General features: G+C 32.6%; 1 long non-coding RNA gene across 1 annotated transcript; it reads right to left on the reverse strand.

Annotated features, from left to right (window-relative positions):
• Positions 1 to 11,616: 11,616 nt before the first annotated feature.
• On the reverse strand, positions 11,617 to 15,275 carry LOC143051608 (uncharacterized). Its single transcript, XR_012970850.1, has 3 exons — positions 14,867 to 15,275; positions 14,197 to 14,403; positions 11,617 to 12,727 (listed from the first exon to the last, which is right to left on the reverse strand). It is a non-coding gene; the product is annotated as an uncharacterized LOC143051608 (long non-coding RNA).
• Between the last annotated feature and the right edge of the window lie 68 nt (positions 15,276 to 15,343).

Raw genomic sequence — 15,343 nt, forward strand, 5'->3', positions numbered from 1 at the left:
GATAAATTTCATTAATATACATACTGAAGTCGTCATTATTGAGAGCCAAAATATCATCCAAATATCTAAAAGTATTATTAAATTTGTTTATCAGATGTTGTTTCGATGGGTCTTTTGCTTATTTTTGTCATAAATTGTAACTCATAACAATACAAAAACAGGTCCGCAATAAGTGGTGCACAGTTAGTCCCCATTGGAATTCCGATAATCTGACGATATACGGAATCCCCAAAGCGAACAAAAATGTTATCTAGCAAGGGCATATATAGTATCAAAGCATGTCCAATTAACATAGTTTTTTTTATTGCTACTAAAAATGACCTAAAAGAGTTTGAACATATATATTCACATTCTGATTTTTTGAATGCCCATTAAATTAGGTGTGTGAATTTTTTCTTAATGAGAATGTGAGGCAATGTGGTATACAGGGTAGAAAAATCAAAACTCTGAATAGATTCAAAATCACCAATATAAGCATGCAATTTATCAAGTACTTCCCACGAGTTCTTGACACTCCAAAAGTAATTTATTCCACTATTTTCGAAGGCCTTATTTGAACAATTTATTATCAGGTTTTTAATTGTACCAAGAGTGCTGGTAAGAAGAATAGACAATTTAGTAGTTGAACAATGGCTTGAAGACGAAATAAATCTATATTTGTAAGGGGTTTTGTGTAGCTTCGGAAGCCAATACATAGTTGGGACTTTCATTGTATTTGGCTCTGCTTGTAAAGCGGTGCCTAAAAGTTTATGTTTGTTACAGATTTCGTTTTCTGAAAATGGAGTAAGTTGGAATGTTGGTGAATTGGTGATTTCCTTTTTCAGAACCTCAATGTAAAATTTACGTCAAACAATAATAATATTATTAGCAGCTTTATCTGCCGGGACAAAAACAAATTCCTTGGCTAGTTCTTTTAGTTTATGTTTGATACGAGAAATAGGTTTATTGTTGTTATTGTTTATAGTAAAATGTTCTTTAAAATGTTGAATACGTATATCAACTATCTTCACTACTGAATTAAAAAAAGAGTCCAAAGATTTTTTGTCAGCTTTTTCCCGTTTTATCCATTTCATACAGTAAGTATGGAGTGAGTCGTGGATGATATTACGACACTCATTCCAATTAATAATTGACGGGGGACGATATCTAGGTCCTTTACTGAGGAATGATTTTAACTCTCGGTCTTGAACGATGTTAAGATCTCCTGTTATAACATGGGAAATGGGTCCATAAATATATTCGGAATTACTGCAATTACATGAAGTAGGTGTATTTTCACTGATATTAACATCTTTACACAATTGACTATAGTTAAACACAAATTTCCGGGTAGATTTCTTGTAAATATAACAAATAAGAGGTAGCTCAGTATTGTCAAAATATCCAGGAATTTGTTCTTTAACAGAATGGTCGTTAAATATACCGGCAATATTTACAAAATCAAAGCCTTTATTGACATACTTAATTTTAATAAAATGTTTTTTATGATCTTCAGGGCGATCAATTTTGAGAAATAATTTAGAATAACAATATGCCATAATAATTTGAACAATTTCATACTTAGGACTGCTATATGAAATTGTGTTGCAATCCTCCAAAATTTTATTTAACTTATTAACCGGTAACGAACAGAGTTTTGTTAACAGATAATGTCTGCTGTTGTTTTTTGAAATAGAAATTAGGTCCGAAATATTGGTATGATTGGCCCGAAATTTTCTTTGATTGCGATTTGTTCTACGACCGTGAGAACGTTTTTTACGAACAGTTTTAGAAACTATATCCAAAATGTTAACGGAATTGGTTCTAGATATATTACCAATTCCCATGATATTATCATTTAGACCGAGAGGGTAAACTGTCTGTAATTTTTTAATCCAATTTAATTCAATTATTTTCCGTGATCGTACAAACTTTGAATGCGATTCACTAGGCTGCTTATTTACTTCTTCTAAAGGTTGAACTGCTAAATATTTGAAAGGATGGTTGTGCTTCTTAAGGTGTTGGTAAATAATACTTTTGAATTTATTGGGTCTTTTAAAACGATACAGATGTTCTTGAGTGCGTTTAGATAAATATCGTCCAGTTTCTCCTACGTACTGAATACCAAACCCCGGTTTGTTTCATGTGAGTAAATAAATAATACTGTTTGTTCTTCAAGTTATATCAGTTTCAAAATTTAAAGAAAATGTGCGACCATTAAACGTGGACCTTACCGTATTGTTGGTGGAAAGACGGGGACATGTAAGTAATTTTTTGGCATGACACTTATCGATAGAAGGGTAACCACGATTTTTATTGTTAAAAATAGATAAATAGATCAGCGAGCAGGTCGTTTTTGTACATTATATAAGGTATATTAGGTAAATACTATAAGATTTTTCAGATATATTTACCATGGACGTTTTTAAAAATTACTTTTACAAATTATATTGGGATTCACAATTATTCTTATGATTATGTACTCGTGAATGCAAACAAATACAGATAACATTGGTAGTTTCTCTTTTTACCGGAATAAAGAATGCACATACGAATTAGGTACGATTTAGTTACCTAATAAAGATTATAATGACCATAACAATTATACTAATATTTATTATAATAATAAGAGCATTTGATGAAGATTTAAAGAATTAAACGCAGTATATATTTTGTTTTTTTTTCTTTGAATTTTCATATTACATAACATCTTTTTCGATTCATGCAAGTTACTTTAAATATGTTAAAAGTTTTTGTTATGATCAGTCAATCTTTGGAAACTAATTTAAAGCGAGATAACTATGACACATTTCAAATATATAATACAGACACAGTTATCTTTCCTTAGCGTCCTCTCCGTGGACTAACGTTCTCAGCGATGATTACGCTGTTGACCCCTTATCTAATACAGAGAGGATACAAGGAGATTGAAATCGAAAAGTACATAACTGAGGCATTATCATGTAATAGATCTGATTTAATAAGAAAAAAGGCCAAACAAAACACAAAGGAAATTCCTTTAGTATTGGCAACGAAATGTAATCCATGCATTCATAAATTAAAACAATGCATTAGTAAACATTGGGACCTACTAAAACAGGATGCAGGTTGCAACGAAATATTTTCAAGCAAACCAATAATTGCTTATAAAAAGCATAAAAATATTGCAGATCTATTGACAACGACAAAATTAAAATAAATTGATATAGGTAAATCCCTGATGATGGCGGGCCTACAATGCTTAAACCCTTTCATAAATGTTATACATTTATCAATAGCATATAATACAAAAACCGCCGAAACATTATATTAATGTCGGATTGATGAAAACCAATTGAAAGTCTAGTAATACTAGCATCATGTGATCAATATTTTGTAATTTAATTACAATAAAGTACTAATAGTATGTATACGGAGTCTTCCGAATAAGATTTTTTGCTATCGGAATTCAGACTGATGTTGGAATACGTGGATGTTAGGTGTCACTTTTATACAAAGATAAAAAGCATTTGAAAGTCTAGTAATACTAGCATCATGTGATCAATATTTTGTAATTTAATTACAATAAAGTACTAATAGTATGTATACGGAGTCTTCCGAATAAGATTTTTTGCTATCGGAATTCAGACTGATGTTGGATGCTGGGATGTTAGGTGTCACTTTTATACAAAGATTGTCACTTTTATACAAAGTAAACAAATGAATGATAGCCAACAAAAGGTACCAGATTAAAAATTTAATACGCCAGACGTGCGCCACGTCCACACAAGACTAACCAGCAACGCTCAGATGAAAAAAATTGAAAGCCAAAACAAGTACAAAATTGAAGATCACAGAGGACCAAATGTTCCAAAAACTTGCGGCCAGTGTTATCCGCCTGGGACAAGAACATCATTATTAATAAGAATAATTCAAACTTTTGCAAATAGAAAATTTTATAAAATAACTATATAATAGTTATGCATGATTAAACCTAAGTGGTGACTAGCGACAGAATTAAAACGAATACATTACAAAAATACACAACCGTGCAAAGTGACGTCAAATTTGAATGTCGAAGACTAAAACGAGTTCCGACAATTAAGAAATAATGTGGATGAAATTCAATATTAGATTTGTATAACTTTAAGTTATCTAACATGTACTAATAACAGTGAAAATTACAATACTAATTAGAATCAAATTGTTGTAGTATTTAGATAAATAATTTTATTATACTTCACGTTAAAATGCAATATTTTGATTGGCTAATATAAGGCTGTTAATTTACTCTATCACATGGCTGAGTGGGTGACATTTTTTGTAATGTTACCCTCTCGTCCAGACCAATCAAAAATCGATATTTTAAAGGACAATGAATTGAATTTACACCAAGTAATTAAAACAAGTCTTAAGTTCTACGTTTTTGTTCAGATTTAATTATTTGACTTTCAAAGTAAAAAAAATAAAACATCTTGCTTAACTTTTGTTGTTTTGTCTACCTGTAACGTTGTTGTGTACGTGACGCCATAGGAAATACTTTTAAAATAAAATTGATCTGTAAAAGACAATAATGTATGGACATTCAGTATAATAAATTAAATAACACATAGCTGAGAGGGTGCTAGAGCAGATTGGTACCCCTCGAAAAAGCAATGTCAATGTTTTCTAGGGGTAACAATCTGCTCTATCACCCTCTCAGCTATGTGTTATTTATATAGTATTATCTAGCTATGCCGGTGTTTCTTCTGATCAACTTGTAAACCAAATATATCGTGTAAATATTGTTTATAAAATACCTCAAAACATGTGAAGTTATATAACATGTATAACCAAAATGGACATTAAAAATTCTAATGTGTCAGCAGTATATTAAAAAAAACGCATGCAGTTGGGATTGAAAATCCCTTCATAAAGGCCTATACTTATATATTTTTGCGACAATTGTTACACTGTTTTAGAAATTTAAACAAAATCTGCGTCATGGATTGGACTTGTGCTATATACTAAGGCCTACGATTTCTTTCTGTTGGTCATTCATTTCACAACAATTTTTTAACAGTTCGTAAGTTTTTCTATTTAAAGGAGTTTTAATTTTTCTTCCAAATCCAATAAGATTTTGTTTTTATTCCTTACCTTTATACTTAGCTTTATCTTATCTAGCCTAGGATCCGATCACAGGCACTTGTCTCAGATTCTCCCTGGTATACCATGATATAAACTTATTGTATTAAGGTATATAGGGGAGGGGGGAATCTGACATCAGTTGGAACCCCCTTTTTTGGACGATCAGTGCATTTGAATGGGGACATGTAGTTGCCCCCTCCCCCACACATGTAACGGTTTATTTCTTCCTCTGTGATATTTTATCATGAGGATAAGTTGTCCCGGTAATTTATTTCCAGGCATGGTATTTCACAGGTTGATTTTTTCCAGAGGAGTGAAAATCTATCTGTGTTATGCGGATAGTATGTACCGGTATATTATTTGCCGTACTATATTTCACAGAATCGTGTGAAATAGAGTCCCATTAACTACTATGTAAGTTACTCACAATCAATATATATATACCTGACTATAATTATAAAATGTTTCACAAAGGTAGACCAAATTTGCATAATTTTTCAAAGGGAGGTAATTATGAGCAATTTATATTTTAAAGATATTAAATTATAATATATTTCTGAATCTATTTTATAGTGAAATTTTTCCTTAAATCTTATTTTTTGTATATTCATTTATATAAAAAGATGACTTACAACTTGATTTAATAAGACAGATAATATTTCACAGGTAAAAACTATCCAGCTGTTAAACATGCTTTTGTTCCAATATATTGTTATGCTATGATTTATCAAATTTCCATATAAGACATATAATCAACAACTACATCTCTGTCCCCAGACAAATCTATTTATATAGTTAAAAATATCATCATAATCAAATTCTTCTATTACTGTTAACAGTAGTAATGCAACTACAGAGGCGGATTTAGGGGGGGCAGGGGGCCCGGGCCCCCCTTTTTGGGAAAAAAATTGGTTGCTTATATAGGGAATCACTGAAGCGTGACTGAAGTCACTCATCCTTTTAAAAAGAAAATTATCATAAAACATAGGGAAGAAAACCAGAAGTAATTTCAAAGATCGTAATTGTGAAAATAATATCATGATTAAATAAGGTTAGTGAAATACATGTAAAAGTGAGTTGTTTTCAGATCTCAGTACAAACATAAATTTAAAAGTAAGGTAGAAATATAGATCAGTGGCGGATCCAGAAATTTTCATAAGTGGGGGCCCACTGACTGACCTAAGAGGGGGCCCGCTCCAGTCACGCTTCAGTGATTCCCTATATAAGCAACCAATTTTTTTCCAAAAAAGGGGGCCCGGGCCCCCTGCCCCCCCCTAAATCCGCCTCTGTAGTTGCATTACTACTGTTAACAGTAATAGAAGAATTTGATTATGATGATATTTTAACTATATAAATAGATTTGTCTGGGGACAGAGATGTAGTTGTTGATTATATGTCTTATATGGAAATTTGATAAATCATAGCATAACAATATATTGGAACAAAAGCATGTTTAACAGCTGGATAGTTTTTACCTGTGAAATATTATCTGTCTTATTAAATCAAGTTGTAAGTCATCTTTTTATATAAATGAATATATAAAAAATAAGATTTAAGGAAAAATTTCACTATAAAATAGATTCAGAAATATATTATATTAATATCTTTAAAATATAAATTGCTCATAATTACCTCCCTTTGAAAAATTATGCAAATTTGGTCTACCTTTGTGAAACATTTTATAATTATAGTCAGATATATATATATTGATTGTGAGTAACTTACATAGTAGTTAATGGGACTCTATTTTACACGATTCTGTTAAATATAGTACGGCAAATAAAATACCGGTACATACTATCCGCATAACACAGATAGATTTTCACTCCTCTGGAAAAAATCAACCTGTGAAATACCATGCCTGGAAAAGAATTACCGGGACAACTTATCCTCATGATAAAATATCACAGAGGAAGAAATAAACCGTTACATGTGTGGGGGAGGGGGCAACTACATGTCCCCATTCAAATGCACTGATCGTCCAAAAAAAAGGGGGTTCCAACTGATGTCAGATTCCCCCCTCCCCTATATACCTTAATATACTAAGTTTATATCAAGGTATACCAGGGGGGATCTGAGACAAGTGCCTGTGATCGGATCCTAGGCTAGATAAGATAAAGCTAAGTATAAAGGTTAGGAATAAAAACAAAATCTTATTGGATTTGGAAGAAAAATTAAAACTCCTTTAAATAGAAAAACTTACGAACTGTTAAAAAAATGTTGTGAAATGAATGACGAACAGAAAGAAATCGTAGGCCTTAGTATATAGCACAAGTCCAATCCATGACGCAGATTTTTTTTTAAATTTCTAAAACAGTGTAACAATTGTCGCAAAAATATATAAGTATAGGCCTTTATGAAGGGATTTTCAATCCCAACTGCATGCGTTTTATTTAATATACTGCTGACACATTAGAAATTTTAATGTCCATTTTGGTTATACATGTTATATAACTTCACATGTTTTGTTGTATTTTATAAAAAATATTTACACGATATATTTGGTTTACAAGTTGATCAGAAGAAACACCGGCATAGCTAGATAATACTATATAAATAACACATAGCTGAGAGGGTGCTAGAGCAGATTGTTACCCCGAGAAAACAATGTCAACCGCGGCGAAGCCAAGGTTGACAATGCTTTTTCGAGGGGTACCAATCTGCTCTAGCACCCTCTCAGCTACGTGTTATTTAATTTATTATACTGAATGTCCATACATTATTGTCTTTTACAGATCAATTTTATTTTAAAAGTATTTCCTATGGCGTCACGTACACAACAACGTTACAGGTACTAAGACAAAACAACAAAAGTTAAGCAAGATGTTTTATTTTTTTTTACTTTGGAAGTCAAATAATTAAATCTGAGCAAAAACGTAGAACTTAGACTTGTTTTATTTACTTGGTGTAAATTCAATTCATTGTCCTTTAAAATATCGATTTTTCATTGGTCTGGACGAGAGGGTAACATTACAAAAAATGTAACCCGCTCAGCCATGTGATAGAGTAAATTAACACCCTTGTATTAGCCAATCAAAATATGGCATTTTAACGTGAAGTATAATAAAATTATTCATCTAAATACTTCTACAATTTGATTCTAATTAGTATTGTAATTTTCACTGTTATTAGTACATGTTAGATAACTTAAAGTCATACAAATCTAATATTGAATTTCATCCACATTATTTCTTAATTGTCGGAACTCGTTTTAGTCTTCGACATTCAAATTTTGACGTCACTTTGCATGGGCGTTAAACTGGCTTTGGCTAACACGGCTGTGTATTTTTGTAATGTATTGGTTTTAATTCTGTCGCTAGTCACCACTAAGGTTTAATCATGCATAACTATTATATAGTCATTTTATATAATTTTCTATTTGCAAAAGTTTGAATTATTCTTATTAATAATGATGTTCTTGTCCCAGGCGGATAACACTGGCCGCAATTTTTTGGAACATTTGGTCCTCGGTGATCTTCAACTTTGTACTTGTTTTGGCTTTCAAGTTTTTTCATCTGAGCGTTGCTGGTTAGTCTTGTGTGGACGTGACGCACGTCTGGCGTCTTAAATTTTTAACCTGGTACCTTTTGTTGGCTATCATTCGTTTGTTTACTGATCTGTCCTATATTTTCTCCAATTTATTTATTGTTGTCCTGTCATGTAATGTTGTCATTATAATGTTATAATTAACATTGCCATAAACGCGGGGGGTTGACCTGCCACAAAACCAGGTTTAAACCATATTTTTTTCTTTTTAAAATGCCCTGTAACAAGTCAGGAAAATTACCATTGTTATATTATAGTTCGTTTCTGTATCTGTTACATTTTAATGTTTTGTTTCTGTTGTGCATGTCGTAGTTCTCTTATATTTAATACGTTTCCCTCAGTTTTGGTTTGTAACCCGGATTTGCTTTTTCTCTATCGATTTATGAATTTCGAACAGCGGTATACTACTGTAGCATGCATGTCTTTATTTAATCATATACTTTGGCTTTAGATATTTCTAATAAAACAGTCATAAGGAAATCAAAATATACGCTTTGGGCATAACACCTATTAAGCGATGCCTTCGACACAGTGTAGTATTACATGTGACACACCAACACACACATTATTTCTATCGCTTTGAATATGTATTCATGATCATATCATGCAATAAGTATGATTGCGTTGCTTGTAGCTTATTTTCTCGGTTGTTTTCTTTTTTGCAGGTACCAATGGAAGCGTGTTGTATTTGTGATCAATTATCCATAAATGACAGAAGTCAAGAGCAATTGTCACATTGAGAGAAAAGGGAGCCCGAAATATTAACGAGTTTAGCAAGATGATACCAAATTTGCTAAATCTGAGAACGTAGTACACCAGGATTGTCACAGGGCCTACACAAATGCTAAGTCTGTTAAACAAAAAGAACTAGATTGCATGACTACTAAAAATCATGTTTTAAGATCACAAGAACAGTTCAACTATCAAGATAACTGTCTTTTCTATGGACACATTGCAGATGTTAAGGATAAGAGGAAAGAAACTGGTGTCTCCAGTCCTAACAAACGATTTCCAATGCATTATAGAAAAGTCTGCCGTGAGAGAAACGACGAATGGACTACACATGTATTAACCATAATTTATTATGTTGTACATGATTTGCATGCTGCAGACGCAGTTTACTATCAGCGATGCAGTGCAAATTTTCGAACAGGGAAAGCAAAAATAAAACCGGCAGACCCCAGCATCAACATGCACAAGCAGAATTCCAGAACACTGTCGAATATCTCAGACTCCTACAAACGAGGATGAACAACTAACGGTTACCTTCGTCTCAACTCGGCTGTTTCCGTACCCTCATCTAAGGAGAGTAGCGGATTCTACCGAGGATTGCCGAATGCTTACGGTAATTGAATTAGTAGAAAAAATGAAAGATTACTGCGGATATACTGCTTATTCGACTGTTCATATACAATCAATAATCACTAAGTACTTTGGAGATGATGTATTATACCAGAAATAAATGGAAAAAAATATGTTATTACACTCCGAAAAACTGCAACATCAAAAATTCATGATTTTCATCAGAAGCAAAATGCAAGTGAACCTGAACCTGAATCAGAAAAAAATGAACATTATAAAAGCAGCAGCAAGTCTACTAAAATCTGACATCAAATCAATTGATTGATTGATTGTGTGTTGCTTAAAGCCCGGTGGCAAATATTTCATGCATGTTGAGGACGACATCAAATCAAAAATAGGCACGAAAACTGAGTACCTTTCAGTTTCCGATGTTGAATACTTGGAATGAAATGAACACTACCTACCCGACATTTTACGGTTGGTTCTAACTAGTTTAAAGTACAAGAACCTGTAATCATGTAACAGTAAATATGGTTCGGTATGAAAATTTGTCCGCCGGACATTTTTCCCTAGGTAATCAAGTCCATGGCCATAATTTTACTAGGAATAAAAGTCCTAGGACAAATTCTTCTAGGAAAATAAGTCCATAGCTCGTGAAATAAGTCTGGCATTTATTTTCCTAGTAAAATTTGTCCTAATACATGTTTTTCTAGTAAAATTATGATCATGGACTTGTTTACCAAGAAAAAAATGTCTGTTACCAAATTACATTCTGGAAGCAAAAGAAAATGAACACTTTTTACCGGATAAATACAATGCAATAGATTGACTATGAATAAATACAACTTTTAACAAAATGCATTTTAATTATCAGCTGCAAATTTATATACATTTATCCTGCAATTGGGTGTCCTACTATACAGATACAGCCCTACAGATATCGCTATGCTGTATCTGTATACTATACAGATATCGCTTTAAAGCTCCACCCACTGCCGGACTGAGTATTGTATGAACCTGCGTGACCTCAGAATGTGTATTGCTGTTGCATTCCAATATGACGTACAATTGTCGATTTCAAAACTTGAATGTGTATGATTGTGTAACAAAATCAACCATGTCAATTTCAGCATGCAGGTTTAGTGAATGTCAAATCTGAAGCGTAGGACAACTCGTACACTTCTGTTTCAAATTGGACAATGTTTTGTGATTTGTTTTTACTGTTGAAATTAGTTGTTATGTTAAAATAGATAATTATTTACCTTGAGCGATGTATTATTGTTGACCATTCGAGATTCTTTTTTTGCTAACCCGTCTTCAGCTGAATATGTGATTTTCATGAATATTACTACGCGGGCCTCAAGGGATTTCAAATCGGAAATAAAACAAAATGTGAGTTTTTGTGTCTTTCAAAACTCAAAAGATATACAAAATTAATTGTAGGATAAAGACAATAACTGTTTAGTGTCTTTAAATATCAGCTGTATGTGTACTCGGCTCGAAACAGGAGTAATAGCTCGCTAAGGCTCGCATTACACCTGTTTCTTAGCCTCGTACAAATACAGCTGATATTTAAAGACACCAAACAGTTATTGTCTATATATATGTTTATTTGAAGTCAGAAAATAGATATTTTACCGGTATTCATAAATACTGGAATCACGTCTTTTTCGTTTCCTTTTTTTTCGTGATTTCCTTTATACTTAACGTTCAACTTCGGATTCTGAATTTATACTGGATTGTGACAAATTAAAATTACTTGCAACTGCATTATCATCTGTTGTTTCATCATTTTCCTCCATGAATGTGTTCTGGGTCAGAAACACACTGTCATCTTTATTCTCCGCTCCGGCATCTTCACAATCCACATCCTCCTCATCCTGTTGTGTACTGTTACCAGTCTGGTCATCACCAGTCTGCTAATCCTGTTGTGTACTGTTACCAGTCTGGTCATCCTGTTCATCATCTCCGGTGTTATCATTTTCGCTTTCTGGATTACTTATCCAAAGTTTAAAATTCTTCTGGTTGTGAGGACCGACTGTCTTAGACTGTTCATTGTTCCAAAGAACAAAGTTCTCTTTGCCTTTGTACTGTATTATTTTGTATGGACCAATATATTTCCTCTGTTCTGTAGTAGCCATACCAGCTTTCCTACGAAAAATTTTCAGCAGAACATATTGACCAATTTCATATGATTTAGTGTCAACATTATGCCGTCTGTCATATGCCTCCTTCTGCCTTTTTTGAGCTTTATCTACATTTTGTTTTAATTTTTCACCGACCTCTTGACGAACAACTTCCAGATTTGATATAATATTCTCATCACTATTTTCTACAGCTTCATCCCCTACATTTTCCACATAATTATCTAATGTCTCATTAGGCAGTACCGCCTGTCGTAAATACATGACGTAAAATGGTGTGAATTTGGTTGAATGATGGTAGGATGTTCTGTAATTAAACAAACATTTTTCAATATGTTGATCCCAATCTAGGGAGTGATCTGATATTGTCTTGTTAATCATTCCCTTCAAGGTCTGGTAAAACTTTTCCACCATTCCGTTAGCTTGTGGGTGGTATGGAGAGGTGGTAATGTGCTTAATTTTTAGTGTATCACAAATGTATGTACTAACTTGCTGTTAAATTCTCCACCTTGGTCAAATACAATCTCCCTCATGACCCCAAACCTGCAATTGTACTATATAACTTGCTTCCAACTTCAGCTGTAGATTTTGAGTATATAGGGAAAGCTTCTGGCCATTTTGATTTATAGTCCACACAGGTTAATACATACCTACAAAAGTAAGAAAAAATCAATAAAAACATATGGGAAGGAAACTTATATCTTAAATTATATAAAGTATTTAGCTATACTTAGCCACAGGTAATGTGGCATCAAAAACAAGAAATTATTTGAAGTCAACCGAATCAAGAACTCATAATTCGTCATTCCCATGTTCGTCGGACATCGAGCAAATATAAAAAAGATGCAGTATGATTGCCAATTATACAACTCTACAAGAGACCAAAATATCACAGAAATTAACAACTATAGGTCTCCTTACGGCCCTTGACAATGAAAAAAGCCCATATCGCATAGTAAGCTATAATAGGCCCCATGTACAATGAAAATGTAATGGAATTCAAAAGAGAAAAGTAATGGCATTATTTAAGTACTAACAATAATGCCTCTCACAGTACAGGGATGCCCCATCCACAACATCATTATCTATGTTCATTGGACCGTGACAATTCAGTAAAATCTCTAATTTGGCATCAAAATAAGAAAGATCATAAGATAGGTAACAAGTATTAAGTTTCAATTTGATTGGACTTCAACATCATCAATAACTACCTCGACCAAAAAATTGTATCTGAAGTGGGACAGACGAACGGACGATCGAATGGACGCAAATACCAGAATACTTAATTGGGATTTGATTGTTTAATAAAGTTTTCATACTTAGTCAGGAGGAGACGATTTTTACCCCAAGGGACTTCCCCTATATTTCTTTTTATTTGTTTTATTGACCAATGCATTAATATGTATTAATATTAATATGTATAATTAATTTTATTACTACCACTGGGTCGATGCCTCTGTTGGTGGACTATTAGTCCACAAGGGTATCATCAGCCCAGTAGCCAGTACTTCGGTACTGACACGAATATACGGATTTTTTGTGTTATTAAAATTTGCTGTTACAAAATATTAAAACTTATTATAAATTAAGGAATGTATCTCCCTCATGCAAAGCTCTGATTCCTTTCACGGATTTGGCTATACTTTTTGACCTTTTGGATTATAGCTCTTCATCTTTTATATAAGCTTTGGATTTCAAATATTTTGGCCACGAGCATCACTGAAGGGACATGTATTGTCGAAATGCGCATCTGGTGCAAGAAAATTGGTACCGTTAATTTTATTGAACATTGTTTTATAATTATAGATGTTGAATTTATCAATGTATTTATAATATTAAAGACATTGGACCATAGTCACAAGTAGATGTCTAATTCCAAAATATTAATTTATTAGTCTACGTTTATTTTGTGTCTTAAAGGGGCAATATGTACCAGAGAAAAACATGATTGTGATTTTTTTTTTGGATGGGTAAATCGGAAATAAAGTGAGATAGTCCCATAATATTTCGCATTTAGCAACCAGTTGGGTTCAAATGAATATGTAATCAGACCGTAAGGTTTTTTTTACACAACATTTTAAGATAAATACACATGTTTTAAATATAAATAATAACTTACCGATAACCATTGGCTGATATTGGTTTTTTCTTTGAATTGAGAAACGGCTCAATAAGGTCAATTCCTATTTTCTCCCAAACTCTTTCTGGTACTGGTACTGGTGTCATTTCTGAGACAGACGTCTTTGTTTTTTTATTGTTCCTTTGACACTCCTCACAGCACTTTAAATAATCTCCGACATCCTTAGTAATTGTATATCAGAAATACCTACAAAAATGATACCATTTATAGTAAATAATACTTCCATTATGAACAAGATGAATAACTAGAATTTAGTGAGGTATTAGTTGCATATTATCCATAAATGATTGATTGTTGGTTGCTTAATGTCCAGTGGCAAATATTGCATGCATGTTCTGGACGAGAGACCAACTAGGATGAAGGTCATATAAATTAGTTAGAGAATCAACAAAATGAGGACGTGATCGTGGTTATTATAATATTGATTATCTATTTATCTATCCATAGATTCTATTTGTTGGCTCTATCGTTGTATTCAAGATAATAATGTGATTTTGATTTTGAACACTGTTGTTGGAATGCTGCTTCAATAACGTATATAAGTCTAATTGAATATTTTGGCAAACAACATTTTTTTGGCAAGATGTACAATAAATATTTTCTATTCAATTAATCCTCAAATATACTGATACATATTGTTTATTCTTACCTTTCTTTTACTTTGTGGTATGTCTTGTCACGTCCAAAGTGTGATCCACAATCTACATGGCATAACCTCAACACAGATCTTAGTCTTTCTTTCGTTACAACTTGTTTCTTTCTGCTGTCTTTAATGTAGTACAGATTGTCATGGCTTCCTAACAAAAAGTTCTTTGCTTTTCTTCTTAAAATCCGTTTTTCACTATCATTCTTACCATCAACGTACTTGGTCTCTTTAAGATACAGAAAGATGTCGTCGTATTCGTCTTGTTCCATTTTGTTGAATGATTTACTTTGAAACTTGTGTATCATTTATATTGAACTTGTTAAAAGAGTTCACATAATTTTTGAATTTTTCTAGTATGAGTTCATTATCATGCAATGTGAAGGGTACTAAGTGAGCTTCAGTTATATATAAAACAATAGAATCATGACTGGTGATTTAAACATTGATTATCTTAAAAACAAAAATCTCTACTAGAAAGAA

The sequence above is a fragment of the Mytilus galloprovincialis genome, chromosome 11 (assembly GCF_965363235.1).
Source record: "Mytilus galloprovincialis chromosome 11, xbMytGall1.hap1.1, whole genome shotgun sequence".
NCBI lineage: Eukaryota > Metazoa > Mollusca > Bivalvia > Mytilida > Mytilidae > Mytilus > Mytilus galloprovincialis.